The 23,042-nt window shown below is 39.5% G+C and overlaps 1 protein-coding gene across 3 annotated transcripts in view; it reads left to right on the plus strand.

The window, feature by feature from the left end:
• Positions 1 to 23,042, plus strand: part of OLFM2 (olfactomedin 2) — a 275,974-nt gene that overhangs the window by 78,385 nt on the left and 174,547 nt on the right. The window lies entirely within an intron of this gene.

Below are 23,042 nucleotides of genomic sequence, written 5' to 3' on the forward strand. Positions count from 1 at the left end.
CTCTAGAGGGGACACTAAGGGGACACTTGAAATGATCTAAAATACTTCTGAATGGATGTGTGTGGTGCCCCTGCTGTCTTTCTCTCTTAATTCACAAACACAACTGCTTCTGTATGAACTCTTAACTCCTCTGCCCAGATGTCTTCAACCCAATTGAAGCTCTTCTCCATTTCTTTGAGGGTTGCTTTGATTCTTTCACTCTTTTCATTTCTTCTAAAGGCTGAAAGGGTTTTGGAGGGGGGGGGGGGGCTATGTGTCTTCCTTTTTTACTACCGCCCTCATTTACCAATGTTTCATCTGAAACTTGGTTAAACGATCCCTCCTATTCTGCTATGCAGCCCTCCTGGAATGAAAAAGGAGATTCTGCCCCCCTCCCCTCAACCATTCTCCTAACTGTGGCTAGTCCTATCTGCAGTGGATCACTTTCCTGGGCTCCTCCTAGACCTAGGCTTTCCCAGGGAAGCATCTTGTCTTGCTCAGATACTGGTTTCTTTGGAGTCTCCACGCCATTCTGCTCTTCTGAAAACCTCAGTGCCAGTCCTTTCCCAATTGCTGTGATTCCTTCAGGCCCATTGAGGGGTTCATTTGGATTGATTGCTTTGTTAGTTCTTTTCAGCTGGGAGACAGAATTAACAATTGTCTCCTTCCCATCAGGTTTCTCTCCCCCCCCCTTCATGCTTGTCTGAATAGATTTTTCCACCGGTGGAAAACTTTCTCCAATTCTTAAAGGAGAAGTGCTCATCTCTGTAAGTCTGGGTGTATACGGGGGAAGATAGGTTCTGAAATGCAGACTGGTTGTGAGCTCTGCACAGCATACTGGAATTGGTGAATTAGTGTGTTTGTGCCTGAGATGTTTTGATTTTTCAATGTTCTATACAAGTGCAACAAAATCTATTCTTCCACTATGGGATTCATTTGACATTTTAATCAATATTTACAGCCTTTAAACGGTGTCTTTGTGTATGTTTGTAGAATAAGAATAAGTTTCAAATAGTAGTAGTAAGTCAATAAATGTTTAGAGTAGGAAACACCCATAAAGGTTTTTGATAAACAGATTGGGTCTGATACTCTCCCAATTTTGCTTCTGTCTCCATATGCTTGTCTGTTTGCATCTAAACCCATATGCATATGAAGCAGTTAGAAAAAACCCAGCCAATAAACTCTTGAAAAGGAGTCCCCACATCCTTGGTGCGATTGTAGCCAAGCTGCTGGTTTTGCAATTGCTGGATAGATTAATGCATAGGTACCATAAGGGTATTGCCTCAGCAGCAATAGGACTGGAATATGGTTCTCCATATAGGAATTGGAGAGGATCTTTGGAGATAGAATGGAAAGGAAGTCTAATATGCCAATTATAGGCATCTCATTGTAAAGCTTAAGGGCACATTAATTTATATACCTATGTGTTGGAATTATTCTAGTGACTGTAATTTGATAGTACAGCAAGTGATGCAAATTTGTATATCATAATATAGCTTGTTAGCTCCTTACTCTCTGTCAAATCAATAAGGAAAATGTATGTACGTTTTTAAATCTCTGGTTAATTATAGGGATGAGGGAGAAACAGGCTAAGAAAGATGATGGATGTCAAATGCTCTGCTCATTTCTATGACATTGATGTCTGGGATTTGATTGAACAAATGCTTGTTAGGGCTGGGAGAAGGACCTTCCTTATCATCAATAACAAATACCATAAACAAAGGCAGGTGGGGCTGGTAGATATGCAGGTCTATCAATGTCCCGGAATGGGCAACTCCTAAGATGGAAATGGTTTTTCCATTGCCCGGAGAGAAAGTGGAAGTTAGCAGTAGTGACTGAAAATACACTCAAAACAAATGAATGGATGGATCTCTGCCAAGAAGCTTCTAGATCATCCTGGAGCCCTGCCGAATGCCACCCATCCATTCCAAGAAATCCAGCATTGTTAGCTGCAGCAAATCTATCCTCTTGAAGGCTCATTGCTTTCTTCAGTTGTATTCACCTGATGGAGATCAAGCCAGTGTTAAATGTCTCTATTTCACAGTTGGGAAAGGCTGAGGTCCCAGTGGAAAGGAAAATGAACATCACGGTTTTCAATTTGAAGTGCTAATTCCTTTCCATTTGGCACAACATGGTCTGTCCTGATCTCAGTCAAGTGCCTTAGGGCATTTTCACACATGAGATTTATGTTTTTCTATTTCCTGCAATCTGGATGTAAAGGCAACATATTTTAGAAAGTGTATGCTTAATTAGAAAAAAAAAGTTACTACCTGCATTTTAAGTGTTCTGAGAGTATTCACACACATGCACATATTAAAAAAGCCACTAAATGTGTGTTTAGTGTTACATTCATCGTGTCCTTGAGTGGCCTCTTAATAGCATTTTCTGTGGACAAAATTAGAACCGGATGAAGGGTATGCCATGTAAGAAATCACCATAGTTCTACCTTCCCTATTGGACTTTTTTTGGGTATCCTGTAGAGTTTCCAAATAGCTCACTGCAAAAACCAGAAGCATCCCATGATGCTGTCCAGTTTTCACACAATACCGTGGCTTATTTTTCCACTTTCAATAAATCCTTATACCTTCATATGAGTTAGGAAGAGTCCTTACCTAGATCATTTCCCAACTCTCAGGAGAGGAGGCATTCAGATATATATGCAACCTGCTAAGAACAAAATTCTACAACTTCCCTGTTTTCTTGAATTGGTGAGGATTTGAAAATAAATAAATAAATCAGGGCACAAAGCCAGATGATATCAGCTATTCTGGATAAATTTAAAATTAGACTATACATTTTACCTACTGTTCTTGATTTTGTGCCCATTACTGGATATACAATATGCTTTTATTAATTGGCAGCCTTGTATACTCTTTTCCCACTGGGGCTGTGGGGATGCAAATGTTTTGACATTTATCTGAGGCAAGCCATCACACTGTTGAATTGGTGATGTGCTCGTGTCCACTCCAGGCATTGGGAGATATGGGGAAATACCATTTGAAAAGCCTTAATAGTTGATATTTCAATTGTCCTTCCAAATGCATTTGTGAGGTTTGCCTCCTGCTGTTGGGGAAAGCACATGTCATTTTAAGGCTGTCTTCTTCCAAAACCTAACAGCCAGCTATACTGGCATTGCTGACATTGCCAGACATCTCAGCATGAATTGTCACCATTTCCTTTTGTTCTGTATGCTTTCTGTGTATTTTTTTAAAAAATAGTTCCTTTAAATGAAACTTTCTTTTCATGAACTGGAGCTGCTTTATGTATTGGCTGTATTCACACAACATGCTTACCCTAGCATTTAGTGAATTAACCCATTTTCTCACTTGATACAGTACACTGAACTATAAATAATAAAGTAGTCTAGATTTGTGTAATTCACTGAGGCAAAGAAGCAGAAGCAGCAGCTAATCAAGCCTCATGATGGATGGATCTGCTAAGACTTTACCTGACCTAGTTAAGCACATTGTTGTGAACACAGCCTTAAGTTGTATAATTTCCATCTATATACTGAATGGCTTTGCTTCTGCACAGCATTGTCACTGATTGAGTTTTCGTGGGAGTCAACAAGTGGAGAGCTCATATTTTAGTTCAATAAAATGCCTACTGTATTTTGAACAGATGTAGCTGGGCTTCATAATAAAAAACAAATAACAAAACACCCAATGATAAGCCAGTTTATCTTTTTGAGTTTTTGATTTGTTTGATTTATGCCCCTCCTTTCCTTCCAGAGCTTTGATGGCAATTTCTCCTTGTTTTAACCTACAGCAATCACCCAATCTATTCCTGTAGCTAAGGGTAGATCTTAAACAAGGTTTTCTTGGCCCCTTGATCCTATAATGGAGAATATATATAGGTCAAGGTGAAACATGTGACAGAATATGTATAGCTCAATGCACTGATGATGTTACCTAGTTTGGTAATGAAACATCTGCAGAAAAACAACCAACACTCAGAAATAACAAGAACCCAAGAGTACCTTAATCCCTACATACTTGGCTGTCTCTCCAGAAAGACTTCTTACAATAAATCCTCTTGTTTTGTTCAATATTCACATATTACATACAGGCATAATTTCTAAGAAATCTCAGTTTGGCAATAGTTATAAATTCTTTTCTGTCTCTGAAAAGAGTTTTAGAAAAATAAAGCTAAAATGAATTCATAGCCTAGACAATACATTTTCAGGCAAAAAAGTAAAGGTGCTTTTTCTAATCTCGAGGGTAATATTTAGCTGAACTGCAAAAGTGTGTGGTATTTCTTAATATCCTAGTTAGCTGTCAATGGTGCTATCCTCCCTTGAATAGCTTTTCATTTCTTTGGAAGATGACTGTGGAGAATGGTCATGATGTTTTCATTCAAATGGAGCCCCATTTTTATTTCAGTGAAATTTAATCCTAAACGAATTGAGTACTGAGATCACAGATTTTGTGAGTTTTAGGAAATTAATATGAAAGCAATTGTTTTAGAAGCTATGGCCAGTTCTTGAGATCACATGTGAGAAACCTAAGTGAGCTTTTGATATTTGAAAGCAGAAAGAAAATTATCTGGATGGTCAACTTCTGAAGCTTTTTCCATAAATTTCACAATAGCAAGCAATATACAACACTGTGCAGCACTTTGTTCTGGTATAAATTGTATCTTGACAACAGATGGAACTTTGAATCTTATAAACAAGACATAAGTCCAGGGGTAAAAAAAAAAAAAGCTAAAAGTCTTGCAAAACATTCATTATTTGTTGCATGACCTTTGCTTTGGACCTGACAAGAATAGTTTCCATACTTTATGGTGCAATATGAGTGTGTTGCACAGGCAAAATTATACAGTCAAATGGCCTTTGATGTAAACCCCCAAAGGGAAGTCTTCTGCTGCATCCATAAGTAATTTATGGAGTTAGTCTTTTATGTGTCATCGGATGTGCCAGACGTTTATCTCACTTGCTAGAAGTCCAAGCAAAATCTCTCTGGGATCAGGTTGGATTGACTAAATGGACTCTCTCCAACTCTTCTCCCACCTCCCCGAGTTCCCTCCCGTGACTTTATGAATTCTACTCCAGAAAGTTTTGGTTTTCCACTCCTGATGTAGAAAAATAATGAAATCGCTTAATCTAAGAGAAGACTTGTATCTAATAGCAACATGCCTCACAGGAAGAATATTATTTTCTCCATCTCAATGACAGCAATATTTCCGTTCTTTAAACCACAGTTTCTCCTAAATTGCCTGCATTCAATGTTTATTTGAACACCCCCCCCCCCTTTTTTAAGGAAGACCTTTATAAAAGACTTTAGTTTTATCGTTTAATAAAATATAAGTGATCAGCAGCTATATAAATTGAATTAATAATCACATTTGCTATATGATTTTTTAAACTATGCTTTGTTGTTTAAGCATATTTCCTTGAATACCAATAACATTAATAATAATTAATTTGTTATATTGCGCAAAAGCCCATGTAATGAGGTCTCTGTACCTATTCAGAAGAAAATGCAGTAGAACCTTTGTTCCAATTAATATAAATATAGGATTGCACTGGTAAATTTCTAAAGTTAAAACCAGAGAAATTAAAATCAATTGAAAAGCAATTGTAAATACATAACACCCTGTGTGGTTAAAGCTTTTTGAAAAACCCACATAGAAGTTAGGACCGAATATTAAATCATCTAGGAAGGCTTTTTAGAGAATTGGAGCAGGCAATTACAGGTAGTCCTTGAGTTACAACTAATTGCTGGTGGCCATTCAATGTTACAATGGCATTGGGAAAAAAATGACTTTCAGCTGATCCTTCAACTAAAAGCCCTCATAGCATCGCCATTATCATCAAAATTCAGGGACTCAGCAACTGGCATGTATTTATTACAATGGTTGCAGCATTCTGGGATCACATGATCTCCATTGGTGACGTTTCCAGCCAGCTTCTGACAAGCAATGGGGGAAGCTGGATTCATTTAATAACTACATGAATCATTTAACAACTGCACTAATTCACTTAATTGTGGCAAAAGAGGTCATAAAATTGGGGGGGGGGGTGTGTCACTTAAAATCACCTTGCTTGTTGTTCTTGATGGAATGTTATCAGCACGAGGAAGCAATCTGCTTTCATTAGCCAGCTCTTTTCTGTCCGTCATGGAAATTCTGATCTAATTCTGGCCATAAGCCAAGGACTACTCGTACAAAAAAAGATTGATCCCAAACCCTTAGCAAATGTGGGCAGATATTCTGAGATAGAGATATAGAGGGAAGGGCATTCTCTGAAGTAACTTGGACAGAAGCCATATAAGGAAGCAAAAATAACAGGCAGCGGGAGAGCTGCTGGTAGCACAGGGATTTCTCAAGTTCTTCTAGAAACCATGTTGGCTGATGATTTCTGCAAACTTAAGGTTGTGAATTGAATGTGGAGCTTGTCCTACGTAGAATACATTACAGCAGATCTAACTGAACCTACGGCTTTCTGACTTATGCCTGATTTGGTTAACCTCTTGCGATATCAAGTACTATGTAGTAGTAAGAAGTAGTAGTTTAGTCAAGGCTACATAGTGAACTGAATCCCACTGTGATCATTAGTACATCAGAGTCATGATCAGAGTGATTGTGTATCCAGGATCCCTGAATAGCCTTTGTTACCTTAAGGTCTTCCTGAAAAGAAGATAGAGCATCTGAATTAGAATAGTGCAACTTTATTCTATGTTGGACTCCTAGTTCCTATCAATGCAAGCCACAATAGCAAATAGACAAGGAGGATAAGAGCTATCAATATCAGGAAGCAATGATTTCATTGTCTGTTCTTCTGTTCAACCATCTATCTTTTATCTTCTGTCTGTCTGTCTGTCTGTCTGTTTGTCTGTCTGTCTCTATCTATCTATCTATCTATCTATCTATCTATCTATCTATCTATCATCTATCTATCACTTTGGACTTCCATTAGTTGCTTCTTGCAATCCAGAGCCTTTCAGATGTGTTAGAATGACTCGTCCCCACATTCCCAGCCAAAAGGCTGGATGTGACTGATGGGAGCAGTTGGTCTGACATATTTGGGGGCCACCATGTTAAAAAAAACCTCTGTTCTGTTGGCTTAAGGTAGGAAACTAGTGAAATGAACTACTGACTATCTTGGTTCGAGATGACACTCTAGGCAGATGTGCTATCTGTAGTATGCATGAAAGGAGGGGTTCTGAATGGTTAATCTTGAAATTCTGTCTTCTGTAGGTTACAGCAATGATTTTCTAGCCACTCTTATGATTAACAATGATAGGCAGGGCTCCCTGACACTGTGCATCCCTATCACTGTCTTTTCTTGCAATGAGTTGTATGTTTTCCCAGCGCACATTTTGATTAGATAGTGCCCAAAGGCTTCATTGAGTATTCCTTGGCTCAATCTTCCGCAAGCTGTTCACTTCAAGATGTGGTAGATTACAAATCTCATCAACCATTATTCTGCTTACTTGATATGACTTGAGTAACTTTTCTTACCCCAAATGCAGCCTTCTGAGAACCAGGAATGAAATGCATTTAATCAGTGGTCTGATTAAAAATGGGATATTTTTAGAATCAGGTTTTATATAAACAGTCCAGTGTGCGCTATTTCTGCATATCAAACCAGATGCCATGGGCCAGGTGAACCAACTCTGCATAGCAAAATGGTCACGCACACCCGAAAAGAAATCTGCGATTTAGATTTAGATACCCTCTCACCCCAGTAGGCATTCAGAGTCAAATGTGTCTCCTTTGGGTAGCTTCAAATTCAAATGGAGCTGGAAATGCTTTGAAAGTGAATGAATTTGAATTCGGATGAGTCGATATGAATGGCGAGAGGGTGCATTAATTTGACAGCGTAATCATTTTAGGAAATTCAACTTTCATGGACTTTTTCTTTTTTTAAAAAAGATCCATATTTGCATGAATTTTGCATTGTATGTTTATGGGCAGATAAATTGGAAATGTTCACATGGCCAAGTAACAAAAACAGAACAAGACCAAAAAAAGAAAGTCAGCATGCTTCTATTTAGGTGTGCAGAAATGCTTTGGGGGTAGAGCTGGATGAATTTATTCTGTTCTAGCAAAGCTCCAGGCTGGAAATTAACCTCATGATTAAAACCAAGTATGAGAAGGCCATGGGCATTTTGCCTTCCTGTTCCTCTTCCATCTGCCTTCCTGCCTCTTATGCTTCCTAGGAAGCTGGAGAAAGGGCTTGAGGAAATCAAGATGGTGCCTCTTGCGTGCCTCTTCACTTACAGATGTTGCTGGCTCTGCCACATTAGTAAAAGAAAAATGCATACACACAGGCAAAGGATGAAGGATTCAAATGGTCAGTCCTGTTCCAGGGAGTCTTGACATTGAATAAAGCACTGGATAAGCTTATTCTTTAATTGTTCATGAGCTGTACAGAATTGAGGCATGCACACATTTGAATGATTCCCAAGACTGAACAGCCCTGTTCTTCTGAACCTATATCTTCTCACCACAAATAGCCTCTTTGAAAGCTTTCTCAGTTATTGGATGATTCTGCATACATCTTATCTCTTCTGTTTATGAATGCAGAACCGTGAACAGGCGAGTGTGAAATTAAATGCAGAATGTATTAAGTGGATATTCATGCTAGTTGGATGAGTTTGCTTCATTGCTTTTAGAAAACTAATGTGAACTGACTTTAAGTTGTATCCAAATTAATGTCAAATTAAACCTCTCAGGAGGGAGGCAACATTTCAGTCTGCTGAGGCTGTGAGAACTAGGTAGGAAGAAGACAGACCCAAACAAAGGGAAAAGCGAGGCTATGCTCTTTCCCTACACATGTCCAAGGCTAAATTGGAATTCTTTCCTTCTGCAGCTTTCTTTTGAACTAGCCACAGTTCAAGAGGGTGTGAAATGCTTGGAATGAAGTCATACTCTAGCTGCTTTTGTTTTATGGTGTGCTTAGTATGAAAATTAATCCAGTTTTGGCTAGCAAAACTCAAAGAGATGAAATGGGAGAACATTAATAGAAAAGAAATGGGGCTGAAAGTTTCTCAACCAACCATTGTGATTGTCATTCCTTTTTTCCCCCTGCAAATGTCATTTTCCATCAAAAGACTTCCAAAGTCAAAAGGTCTTTGTATCTTGGACTGGGGTATTAAAGGACAAGGGCTTTGTTTAGCCAGGGAGCTGGGATTTTGTTTTCAATCCTGTTGAAAAGATAGCAAGTGAGGAAACAGTTATGGTGTCTCGTGATGTTTGTACCATTTTCATCTTCTTACTATTACTGTATACCTGTTGTAAGTACAGTCTTGTGTGTTTAGTGGAGGAGAAGGTGAAATGATTGGAGAGCCTTTCTTTTCTGAGACTCATTATATAATGTGAAGTGTGTTCGGGTGTTTCACAGAGACTTGTTCCATAACAGAAGAGACAAGAAATGGTCCCCGAGGAGTAAGAGGCCAGTCTAATCCTCAGCAGTTCTGAGAGGGCATGTCAAAAGCAAATGGAAGATTCTGGAAGTACAAGTACAATCCACAGGAGAAGGGGAAAAAATGAGAAAACATTGAGAGGCTTGAATACACAAAGAGTGAACTCTTTAACAAGGTGAGGAACAGAAAGGAGTTGTTTAAGAAGAATTCAGCAGGAGTTGATGACTATAGAAAAGTAGAAACCTGTTATGATGGAGTTAGGCTAAGGTTCAGAATGAGACGAGGCTGGCTAGGAATGCAAAGTATAATATGAAGGAGGGGTTGAGGGTATGTCAAAAATAAGAGTCAAGGAGACTGTTAACCTGTTATGTAGGGAACATAGGAAAATAATAAAGGGGAAAAGTGAGAAGGCAGAATTTCATAACCCTTCCAGTGCACCTGAAGGTGAGAAATAGGAATGAAAAAAATAATAATAAGAGCACATTTTGCTACAGTAAACAAAGTTAACTTTCTAAACCAGATTTAAATTCCAAGTTAGTGAAAGTGTGGGCAGAAGTGAACTCCAAATCACTGGTTGTAATCTTTGAACATTTCTCAAGAACAGGAGAAAAGCAAACATAGTTCCAATACTCAAAACAGAGAGAACCTCGGAAACTAGTTTGTCTAGTGTATGTATTGGCAAAATATTAGATTGTTAATTTTGATGTCTGCAAGTATTTGAACTTGCAGACATCAAGACACCCTGCCTATTTAACTTATATGCAGAGTGTATCATGAGAAAGATGGACTTAGATGAATCAAAAGTTGGAATTAAGATTGCCAGGAGAAATAACAACAACCTCAGATATGCAGATGATACCACTTTAATGCAGAAAGTGAAAAGGAATTAAAGGGCCTCTTGCTCTGGGTGAAGAAGGAGAGTGCAAAAGTTGGTTTGAAACTCAACATTAAGAAAACTAGGATCATGGCACCTGGCCCTCTCAATTCCTGGCAAATAAATGGAGTAGTGACAGATTTTATTTTCCTGGGCTCCAAGATCACCGCAGTTGGGGACTGCAGCCAATAAATTAAAAGATGTTTGCTCCTGGGGAGCAAAGCTATGGCAAATCTAGACAGCATACTAAAAGCAGAGACATCAAAAGTGCATATGGTCAAGGTTATGGTTTTCCTAGTTGCAATGTATGGCTGTGAAAGTTGGATCATCAGGAAGGCTGAGCACCAAAGAATTGAGGCCTTTGAATTATGGTGCTGGAAAAGACTCTTGTGAGTCCCTTGGACTGCAAGGCAATCAAACCGGTCAGTCCTAGAGGAGATCAACCCTGACTGCTCTTTAGAAGGCCAGATCCTGAAGTTGAAACTCAAATATTTTGACCACCTAATGAGAAGGAAGGACTCACTGGAGAAGAGCCTAATGCTGGGAAAGATTGAGGGCAAAAGAGGAAGGGGACGACAGAGAATGAGGTGGCTGGATGGAGTCACTGAAGCAGTAGGCATGAGCTTAAATGGACTCAGGAGAGGACAGGAAGGCCTGGAGTTGTGATGAGTCAGACTTTGCAACTAACAAGAAGAAAGTATTTGAAAAGTAATTTTATCATTACCAAAAATCATTAGTTTTTCAAGAATAAATAATGTCAGAATAACTATCCCTTCTAAGGACATTATGGCTACTTTGGAAAACCAAGAAATGCTATGGATGTTTGCTTTGATTTCAGTAAACAAGATCTCATTTTGTGAACTTCATAGATAAATATTGGTCTAAATAGTGTGATGGTCCAGTGTATTTGCTACTTGTTGAACATTCACAGTGGGTACTCACGAATTGTTCTGTGGACAAATATGTGTTCCCTGAATCTGGGTATGAACATTAATTTGCATAGCAACAGGTTTCGGATACCCTGGTTTGGGGGCAATATGTAAGAAATGGTTTACACTAGAAAAGTACTAGTGGACTCTGAACTGCATGAGCAAGCATGCTGTCAGATCCGTGTATCTGCCATTCTTCAATGGAAGAAGAAGGGGGGGGAGTTGGTACAAGTAATCCTTTTTGGTGTAACCTGAATATATTAAATCTTTTATTGAATCTGTATAACTTGCACATGATATACAACTGGAGGACTGGAGCCAGATGTCTAGAAACTTGTCACCTCTTGGAGAGATAGCAAGAGAAGGGACCATAAAAATTCCAATGGAAGATACCCCTGGGAAACTCTTCTAAGATATGTTCCCGGAGAAGGGGAGGCGGGAATTAACATGTTGATTCTTTTGATTAAATCCACATCTAAATAAGGGGAGGGATTCTAACTCCCTTTATGTATTACTGTATGCCTGGAAGCATCTTAGTCAAAGTACTAGATAAAGCAGTACTGGATTCACTTCCTTTCAATAAAGAATTCCTTTTGAAATACCTAGCTTTCAGAAGTTTATTCTTTTTGGTTGAAGGGTAAGCAAGTCCATTGCTTACACATGCATTACAACAGGTAAGAAAAACCAATACAGTTTAAGAAATTAAGAAACAGGTTGCTGTGTGATACAGACTGTAAGGTAACTACATTGTACTCCATTAAATTAAGCATTGGTTGGATTGAACTTGGAATGTTCTGTCAATTCTGGGCAACATACTTGAAAATAGACATAGAAAAATTAGGCAGATTTAAAGGAGAGCTACCAGGGCAATAAGGGGTCTGAAAGCCAAACCCTATAAGGAATGATTAAAGGATCAGGGTTTGTTTAGCTTGCAAAACAAAGAGAAGAGGAACTATAGCAACAGTTTACAAATGCAGGTAGTCCTTGACTTTTGATCATAATTGCCAGAATTACCATCATACATCATGCTGGTCATTAAGCAGGTCAACACATGACTGCCCAATTTCACAACCTTTTTCTGAAGGCAGTTAAGTGAGTGCCACAGTTGTTAAGCAAAGCCTTTATCTGCAGTGGACATTTTTTGCCAGTAACTGCAAGTGTGTGTCCAATCATACATGGACAATAAAGAATTCTTCTATAAAGTAAAGACCGATTTCCAGAAGAAAAAACAAAAAACCCATCATAACTTGCAATCACTTGATCACAGGAGACTGCAAACACCCATAAATGTGGGCTGGTTGCTGAGCATCCAAAATGCAATCATATGACTCCCATTGGGAGGAGAGGGGTCTGTCATAACTTTGAATGATCCAAAGCAACCAGTTGTAAGTCAAGGACTATCTGTACCTGAAACCTTGTCAGATGCAAGGGAGTGGAGCTGTTTCTTTTTGAAATTGAGAGCAGGATAAGGATCAATGTGTTAATTAAAAAAAGATTTAGATGAATATTAAGAAATCTTTACTAACAGTAGAAATTGTTAGGCAGTGGTATAAAGTGATAAGATCAGCAGTGGATTCCCTCTCACGAGATTTTTAGGTAAAATCTGGATAGCTACCTCTGAATATGGTGTAGTGGATTTTGATATTGATTGGAGGGTTGGAATCGATGACTCAGAAGAACCCTTCCAGCTAATACACTTTGTATGTTCCTTTCATGCTTTCAAAATCTTCAGAAGGTTATTTCAAGCCTATATGTGTGATTATTAGTTGGTGGCACCCGCGCATTTTGAAATGCTTAAATCCTTCTCAAGCAAGTTTCTATCATCATTGTTATTTTTCCTTTCTTGTTCTGATTTTATTTGTATTAAATTAAAATTTAACATTATTCTGTTGGGGGAAATCATTGTGCATTGTAGATTTAAAATAACCTAAAATTTTCCAAAAGAAATTGGTTAACTTTAGAATGTAGGTAATTTTAGCTTGTTTTATGAATGTTTCTCTTTTGGAAGAGGGTTCAGTTCTCCAGCTTGCAAATAAAAATAACCCATTACTGATCTCTGGCAGTGACAAAATTTGCTTTCCTTTTCATTTGGATTTCTTCATGTTAGCTTCCATCCATCCATCCATCCCTACTGACTTCCTCCTCTAGCAGCTTGTTCTCTTTTCCTGCCAAATATTTTATTAGAGCATCTGCTTTCACTCAGTCCTAAATGCCCCAGCAGCAAAAATTTCCTTCTGCTTTAAGAATTTACACTGCTGACCTCATGCCAGCTCTGTGATAGCAGCTACACATTAAGGCTATACAAAGTCTTTTTGCTGTCAAGTCATTTAATGAATCTATTTGTCTCCTCCCTGGAACATTGAATTGTATGCTTCACAAGTCATCCTGTATTTTTTAAAAAGCCAATAGGATAGCCTTTGTAGTGTTAGATTGAATATTTTAATAAGACTCGAAAGGATGATTAATGGATCACTCTTGCAGCAGCACCTTGGACAGCAACAGCAAAGGCTTGATTTTCTAGGGGTTGGTTATCATGTGGATTTGATCTAAATCAATTGGTGTTGATCTTTTTTATTTTTTTGGTAGGAACTTGTTTCTTTGAATGCATCATCATTGCATGCAATAGAAGCCCATGCTTACTCTCTTCAAAGTACTGGGTGAAGTTCAGTGTGTCATTCAGTATTTCTTTCTTTTTTCTTTGTCTTAAATTTTATGAGCATAGTTATTTTCACAGTCTAGGACAAGGATCTTCAAACATGGCAAGTTTAAGAGACTGGAGGAGGAATTCTGAGAGTTGAAGTCCACAAGTCTTAAAGTTGTCAAGTTTGAAGACCCCTGGTCTAGGAAACTGAGGTGAGTGATTTGTTTAGAGGCATTCTGTATGTGTGATTGATAGAGGATTATTAACCTGTTGCTTTAAATCAGGGCTGGCAAACTCCCAGACTTTGGGCCGGATGTGTCATGCACTGGCCACACCCACACCCGGTTTAGTGAAGAGGGGGAAAGTTCTGATATGTCGCGTGATACTGCTGTGACGATGTGAGTTTGACACCCCTAACTTTAAATTAAAGAGACTCAGCTAATATCATATAATGTCTTCAATGTCACAGTTATTTTAGATCACATTCATCCCTTTTCCTAATTATTCATCCCGCCGGAGCTCACGGCATGGCGACCCCATCTTTTGTTGATGGCGTGCTTCCGATGAGGTCACCGAAGCACTTTTTCATCAAAAAGATGGCGGCCCAGCTGATGCCAGTACACGGGTCGCGGCGCCCAGCTGATGCTGGTACCGGGCAGCGGCGTCAAAAAGGTTGGGGATCACTGATATAATGTCTTCAATGTCACAGTTATTTTAGATCACATTCATCCTTTTCCTAATTATTCATACCTTAATTACCTCATGTGACCAATAACATCTTTCATAGTATAAGGGGGTCTGGCTATCTGAGGGACCACTTTTCTCCTCCTGTTTTTGCTAATCTGATAAATTGTGACAGTGGACATACCTCAGGTCCTATCTTTATAGCAGTATCATCTGATAAGACCCAGACTGTAGGCCTACTTTTGTCACAGTGTTTGCCTGTTGGAATAGTAATCACTGGAGGTTTGAATTGCCTGACTTTGCTACTGTTTAAATGGGCCTTGAAAACCTGGCTCTTTCCTTGGATGTTGGGTTAGGAAATATATGTCTTAGTAGGAATTCTGTTAATGCTGGATGTAATTGTCTATGAGTTATTGCCATATTTTTGTTGTCCTGGATCTCTTTTTAAAGCATTCGACACCCAGAGTTAGGTGACATATGATTTACAAATAAATAATTACACTGTGAATAATACAGACTTGCCATTTCCTCTAGCAAATATTGTTTGAAGCAGTTACTTTTGCTCTTGTCCTCACACTAGATCTAATATTTATTCTTCTATTTATAAGTCATAAATAAAATTCTATGGCCTGGAGCCTGTCAGATTCTCTCCCAATCTGGTAGTACAGGCATTCCTTTACTACAGTGGTCCCCAACCTTTTTTGTACCAGGGACCAGTTTCAAGCACAAACACTTTTTCAAGGACGGGGGGGGGGGAGAGAAGAATCCGAGTTTGGTGGTTTGCTTGCAGACGTTTCATTACCTGACTAGGTAACATCTGATGTTGTTACCTAGTCGGGTAATAAAATGTCTGCCAGCAAACCACCAAGTTCAGGGAGCGCCTCGGCCCTGCCTCCCTCAGCCCCATCCCTCAGGTGTCTCCCTCCCTCCCTCAGGTGTCTGCCTCGTTCCTCTCTCAGTCGCTCTCTCGCTGCTCCACCAGCCCAGGAAGAAACTGCTTCAAAGAAGCCGGGGGGTGGTGGCTTTTCCTGTTGCCGCAGCGCCTCCGAGCGCCCGTTTACCCCACCCCACCCGCCCGCCCGCGCACGGTTCAATCCACAGTGCTCCGTTCTGCCTGCCTGCCTGCCTTCTTCGTTTTGGAGCAGCTTCGGCTGATAAAAAGAGGCGAATAGTTATTATTCTCAGCGAAGCTGCTCCGAAACGAAGGCAGGCAGGCAGGCAGGCAGAACGGAGCACTGAATTGAAGCGTGCGCGGGCAGGCGGGGTGGGGTAAACGGGTGCTTCGGAGGCGCTGCGGCGACAGGAAAAGCACACCCCCGGCTTCTTTGAAGCAGCTTCTTCCTGGGCTGGTGGAGCAGCGAGAGAGCGACTGAGAGAGGAACGAGGCGGGAGGAAACCAAAGCCGCTGAGCCAGAGAGCAGGACAGGCTTTGGTTGCTTCCTCCCTCCCCTTCTCTCATTTGTGTCCTTGATCCCCGATCCCAGCAGCATTCACCGAAGGCAAAGAAAGCCGCCATTTTTTAATTTTTTTTTCTTTGCAGCCCGGTACAGAGTGCTCCACAGACCGGTACCGGTCCGCGGCCCGGTGGTTGAGGACCCCTGCTTTACTACTTACTTACTTACTTACTTACTTATCTTTACTGTTTACTTGATATACGTTTACTATGGGGAGGAAACAATCACTCTGGAGTCAAGGATTAGTTTCTGAAACAAAATTGGCCTCTGAGATCTGCAAAGGATGTGACAGTGATATTTAGGAAGCAAAATTAACATTTCTATCACATAACTTTGGACTTTGAAGGTTTAGGAAATTTTATTTTAAAAGGGCATTTTTCTATGAAATTTTGACAAGTTTTTTTGGGTGGGGTTTCTCTGTGGTCACAGAACTGGGATTGGTGCCCCACGACATCTATTTCTATATATAGAAATATATTAGATGTTGCATGAATTGCTATAAATGGTCTTGTAATCACTTTATTCCATTTTCCCAAGGAAATCGATTTTATGGAGATTTTATATATAGTTAATGACAACCTCTCTGAAATATTTTGAGAACTCTGAAACATGTAGCTATTATTCTGCACAATGAATAGCAATTTCCATATTTCTTAAAGTTAGAAGTCCTGCGGTATGAATATTCAAACACATTGACATATTTCTGTTCTACAAAGTCATCTTATCTTTTAGTTGACATCCTTTAAAATGTAACTGTAACGCCCACCACCTCCATTCCTTCCTTCCATAAATCTCACAGATCTACCAAGCTAGTACTCATTTGCAAAAAGGAAAAAAAATCTTGCCATGTTCTGTCAGACAGGCAAATTAAAATTTTATAGGAAATTACCATGTGATATATCATCTTCTTTTCCCATCAATAACTTTTCTAAGACATTAAATCTGTCTTGCGTTATTGTATTTTATAGTTTTTTAAAAAAATCTTCTTCAGACTATTGCTACTATCACAGTTGTCACTGAAATAATAATAAAAATTTAAATCCTTGTTTGTATTCCGGTGTCCTGTAAATCAGACAATGAGAACATTTGGGGATAGTGAGCCCGACTGGAATCTTAAAAAACATATCATGGATATTAACAGAAGTGCCTGTGGACTAAATAAATGTCAGCCCTGGTACATCAAAACTAAAGGTGATTAGTAAATAAAATGGCATTATATAAACAAGTAATTTAGTTAATCACCAGTCAAGGAAGCACATAAAGAGAACAGGACATAATTTTTATTTAGTAAAAGAAGCTTCTAGAATTAATAGATAGACTAAGCAAACATGATTGGGCAGCTACCCTGGTTGCTAGGGAACACTTTACACACTAAATTTTAAGTTGAATTGTTAGCTTGCTGACTTGGTCTGATCCCTGGCTATGGCAATTCCAAAACTGGGCACTGTCACAAACATGGCAGCTTGGAGGACAAGGGCTTGTACATTCACCAAAAGTCTGCCATGAATTTCTCTCTCTCTCTCTCTCTCTCTCTCTGTGTGTGTGTGTGTGTGTGTGTGTGTGTGAGAGAGAGAGAGAGAGAGAGAGAGAGAGATCCCTTTAAACAAAAGCAAACAAATAAGATTGTGTCTTCCCCTTTTTAATCCTCCCTAACAGATTAACAGAGTTGGAAGGGACCTTGTAGGTCATCTAGTCCAACCCCTCGCCCAAGTGGGAGAGCCTACCCCATTTCTGACAAATGGCAGTCAAATCTCTTCTTGAAAGTCTCAAGTGAGTGTGACATACAACTTTTGAAAGCCTGTTCCTGAACATTTAAATGGGACCGCCTCCAAAATATGCATACTGTACATGCACATGTATACATCAAATTGAACAATTAAACTTTCAAGACTTTAGACAGCAGAAACAAGTTAATTACAAGCATCATTGCAGCAGAAATGAAAAGTTAATATTAAAAGCCTGAAACAAGGTAAACATTTTGGCCTGGTGCAAAAGCAAAAATTAGATGACCCTCCCTGGGGAAGATAGTAAAGATCATCACACAGATAGTCATCTCCAGCTCTTGGAGCAAGTTATCCAATGAAAGTTAGAGATTGTAATCCCAAATCAGGAAGCTGATCTTTATTCTTTGTTCTGAACAGTTGAACTCACATTTAAACAAAGCAGTAGTTATTGTACATCCAATTATGTTTTCTTTGAAATGAAGAAAATTGAAATAGTGGAAGGAAATGCCCTCCCACAGACTCCAGGTGGTTTGTCTCTAAATGACTGTGAAGTGCAAATTTTGTGACATTTTAAAATCTGATCTTTATGTAAAAACATCAATTAACAAGCAAAAATTTCTATGTTGCATCACAAGATGTGTGTGTTGTTTAAGAGTATGATATGTGGATGGTATCTTCAAAGCATTTTTTAAACATATGTAGAATCCATCCCTCACTTGTCTAACATGCTGTATAGTCTATTAACAGGAAGCATTATTTCCTTAAAAGTTTTTTTTAATATCCATTACTCAAACTACATTTCTAAACTTCTTGCTTTGTTTCCAAAGCCACCTGAACATTGATTCCAAGAACATTCAGTTGAAAACTATTAATATAATTTTATTCACTTCCGAGAACATTCAATGGAAATCTATTAATATCACTGCATTCACTTCCGAGAACCTTCAGTTGAAATCTATTAACATAACTATATTCACTTTGCAAATGTAAAAATTCAAGCAGGTCTTGCATTGATCTGAAAGCTGTTTGTTTCTGCTACTTTGCCATCAGATAATACCTATCCTTTGTAGAAAAGAAGGAATGAGTTGGAAATCCAGTTAAAAAAGAAAAAAAATGTATTCTGGTTTACATGCTCTTTTAAGACCATTACATTATTAGGTTGAATGGTGAGCCTAATAAGAAATAGTAACTAATAACTCTTTCTTTTTTAATTTTAATGTTGCAAAAAGAATATTATTCTGTTCCTCAGGGTAGAGTGATTTACAGAAAGTTTTCTAAGGCACTGAAATATAAAATTTGAACAAAAACAATAACATAAAAATTTACAATAGCAGCAGTGGTGTAATTATAAAATCTGAAAGGACAGCACCCATTTTCTTAGAAAGAAACCAGAACATCCAAATTTTCAAAGATTCCATCCATAAAAGGATCAATCATACAGGGAGCTGTCCATGGTGCTTTTTTGTTTGTTTGTTTAAAATCTATTTTTGTCTTGTTTTAATTTTTTGTTGCCTTTTAAATTAGTGTTCGCTCCTGGTGCCTGCCTGGACTAGTTTCAGCATTTTTGTTGGTAAGCTTTTTCAGAGCTCGCTTGCTATTCAGCTGCTTTTGGGCCCAAGGCAGGGCTACAATTCATGATCTCCCAGTTTCTAGCTTGGTGTCCAGCCACTCCCCCAACAGGATTTGCATCTTAATATAGTGGTTTAGATTTTTTCCCATTGAAACTTGTTTGCATGAGTAGACCTAAAAATTGCATTTTCCCCATTAATTTCCTCCTGCAAAATAAAGTGAGGGGCAAGTTTCCAGCTCCTCATAGCTGCCATCTGCATAATTCACTAGGTGCAATGATTACTGTTTTCTGGGATTTTTCTTCAAACTTTAAACGGCTGTGCTTGTCATAAACACTTAATATAATATTTTCTATTATTGTGCATTTTCAGCAATGGGGAAAGGGAAACAGGAGTATAAACACAGATCAACCTAGAGTAGCCAGTATTCATCCCCCCCCCCCCAATCTCCCATCCATAACTTCCAGGAACACATACATGCTTTCTAAATGCTTCACTCAACATCAGAAAGAGAGTAAATAAGTAGTAAATTGCCACTAGAATGTGAATTGTGGTCCAGAGAGTAGGAGAGAGAGTCATCATTACTCCATGTGGATCAACCATTCTTGTCTGTGGAGAGAGATTACTCAGGAATAAATCCCCTGTGCTAGTTCTGACCATGTCTTGCCTTTCTGTATGAGCCTGCAGAGGCCTGCCATCTGACCTGGAGATAGTGAGGCATCTTGGTCTCTTCAGCTGTAGTGCTCTTTCTTTATAGCAATAGCACTTTTCTTTATAGCAATAGCACTTTGACTTATATACCACTTCACAGTGCTTTACATCCCTCTGTAAGCGGTTTACAGAGTCAGCACATTACCCCCAACAATCTGGGTCCTCATTTTACCAACCTCAGAAGGATGGAAGGCTGAGTCAACCTTGAGCCTGGTGAGATTCGAACTGCCAAACTACAGGCAGCCAGCAGGCAGCAGAAGTAGCCTGCAGTACTGCACTGTGCTACAGTGGCTCAATTTATGGTTCACATTTCCAATAAACTATCTCTGAATTTATTTAACTGGAAAAGGAGACCAAGTAGCCAAACGACAAACACTTTTCCATTTAAACGTTGCATACAGCAGGTAAATAAGTGCTTCCATGATCACTTTGTAGTAAAAGAGCGTCATTCCCCTGTCCCAACAACATAAAAAGTTAAGATCACTTGAGTGCAGAAGTGTCTCTGATTGTCCAGTGTCTCTGACTGAATCCACACCCAAACAATTTCAAAGATGTGATAGCTATTCTGTTGGAAATCCCTACTCCAGAATAGCATTCTATCCTTCAATGCATGGAGACTTCAACTAAAGCACCCTTAATTAGACACAGTTAATTGGGTTGTTTCCCCTTCACAGACACCCCAGTGATTATAGCAGGCAGATGATTATGCTCTTATGTACTTAACACTGATGTATTTAACTCTCTTTGCTATATTTGGTCACATGTAGTGATGCCTACTCATAGCTCAGTATAATTTCAGCCTCTGAGAAAACAGACAATCTGACAAAATTGTCTTGTTTGTGAGTGAGAAAGAGACCATTGAAATGATGGCGATGATGATGATGTTTAACTGGATTACAAAATATTTTGAGACCCTATTAAGTGAACACAATTCAAAATATTGATGTAGAAATTAGGTTAGGAAGCATACTTGTATAAGAAAAGATATTTCTAGTTTTATGATGGATCTGAAACAGATCACTCCTCATTTTCCTTGACTCTTGTTCACACAAATTGGGAAGTTTCTTTTGTTTGTTACTCTAGCTGAGGCAGAAGAGTCTTGAGTGCATGGGAAAGGAATAGAAGAGATTTAGTTGTGATAGAAAATTTGGACCAAGTCATACATCTTTCAAGGCCACAAGATTTTTATGAAGGACAATGCTCCATTGCATGCATCAAAATGCTCCACTGTGTGGCTAGCCAGTAAAGGCCTTAAAGTTGAAAGAATAATGACATGTCCCCCTTCCTCACCTGACCTAAACCTTATTGATAACTTGTGGGCTTTTCTTAAATGGGAGACTTACGGTGAAAGAAAATAGGACACCTCTCTGAACAATGTCTTTGAGACTGTGGTTGCTGCTGCACAAAAAGTTGATCGTCAACAGATCAAGAAACTCAATGGTAGGCTTCTGACTGTTATTGAAAAGAAGGGTGGCTATATTGGTCACTGATTTTTTTTTGAACAGTCAGAAATGTTTATTTGTAAATTTTGAGTTGTTTGTTTATTCTTCTCACTTTAACAGATGAAAATAAATGAGTGAGATGGGAAAATTTTCATTTTTCATTTAGTTGCATAATAATTCTGCATACTACCGTGTTTCTCACAAAATAAAGCCAGGCCTTTTTTTTTTTTGAGCCCTGAAAAAATGGCTAGGACGTCTTTTCGGGGGTGAATTAATTCCCCCCCCCACGCACCAGCACCGTCTCCAACAACAGCATCTGAGTCCCTCCCGCTTTCCCCCCCGTCCCTGTAACAACAGGAAAAAAAAGATTTTGAGGTACCTGGGAGCGCCGCGTGCTGTGTTTTGGTTTAATCCCGAGTGGCGCCGTCTCCAATAACAGCAGCGGCAGCGGCGGGAACCGTGGAAGTTATGGAGGCGGCTCCCCCACCTGAGAAGCAGCTGAAATGCTTCCACAGTTCCCACTGCTGCTGCCGCTGTTGTTGGAGATGGCGTTGGCGAGAGAGGGACAGCTGCAGCTCATCCTGGGTCCTTGGAATGCAGGAACGGGCTGCGCACCGGGACTTTTGCAAACTTGCAGAGCCCGAGGCTGGAGCACCAAGGGTAGCAGCAGCAGAGACGCTCGCTCAGCTCTTCTCATGCCCACCCAGCCGCTCGGGATTAAACCAAAACCCAGCGCGCGGCGCTCCCAGGTACCTCAAAATCTTTTTTTCCCCTGTTGTTACGGGGATGGGGGAAAAGCGGGAGTGACTCAGACGCTGTTGTTGGAGACGGCGCTGGCGAGAGAGGTGCCAGCACCGGTGGGAACCGTGGAAGCTACGGAGGCCTGAGAAGCGGCTGAAACGCTGCCGGACATCCACGCCGACGCAGCCCGCCTGCTGACCCAGGTAAGGGAGGGGTAAGGGAGCCCTGCATGCTCCACCATGATTGGCTGTTAGGAGCGGCTGATGGTGAGGCGTAGCTGCCCATGGGGCACTCCTAATGGCAAGTTCCCCCCCGCCTCCCCCCCAATTTCACATGTTTTAAACTAGGCCTAAATTTGGGGGGAGGGGCTTAATTTCATTTTATGCCTAGAAAACATGCTGGGTCTTTCTATTGGGGGGTGGGGCGTATTATTGGAGAAACACAGTAATAATTGCCCAATAATTGTGCTCACATAGATATTCTCCCAAGAATGCCATGACCTCACTTTTACTCTTTTAAATATTCAGGTTTGAGGTTTATTAACATTTTGGATTGACCAAGAGCCACTGCAGTTGTTCAATAATAAAATTAATCCTCAAAAATACAGCTTGCCTAATAATTGTGCACACGGTGTATTAACCTCACAGGATTTTTTTTTTAGGGAAGAGTTATATGCAACTCGGTTGTTTGGTGTTGAACACAAAATCAATATTGATTTTTATGAATCCATTATTCACAAAGTATTGGATTCATATTTTGAAATGCAGCTTCTTATGATTACATATGATCTGATATGGATTTGTTAATACTTTATGTTGTTGCATTTTTCTACTTATTGACATATATTCCGATATTGCTTTGGGCATGATTTACAGTAGCAGGGTACTGTACAAATAAATCAATGTCAATAAATATACCTCTATT

Source organism: Notechis scutatus, chromosome 2, assembly GCF_049901735.1.
Source record: "Notechis scutatus isolate UNSWTSFEM ecotype Mainland chromosome 2, rNotScu1.2, whole genome shotgun sequence".
Lineage (NCBI taxonomy): Eukaryota > Metazoa > Chordata > Lepidosauria > Squamata > Elapidae > Notechis > Notechis scutatus.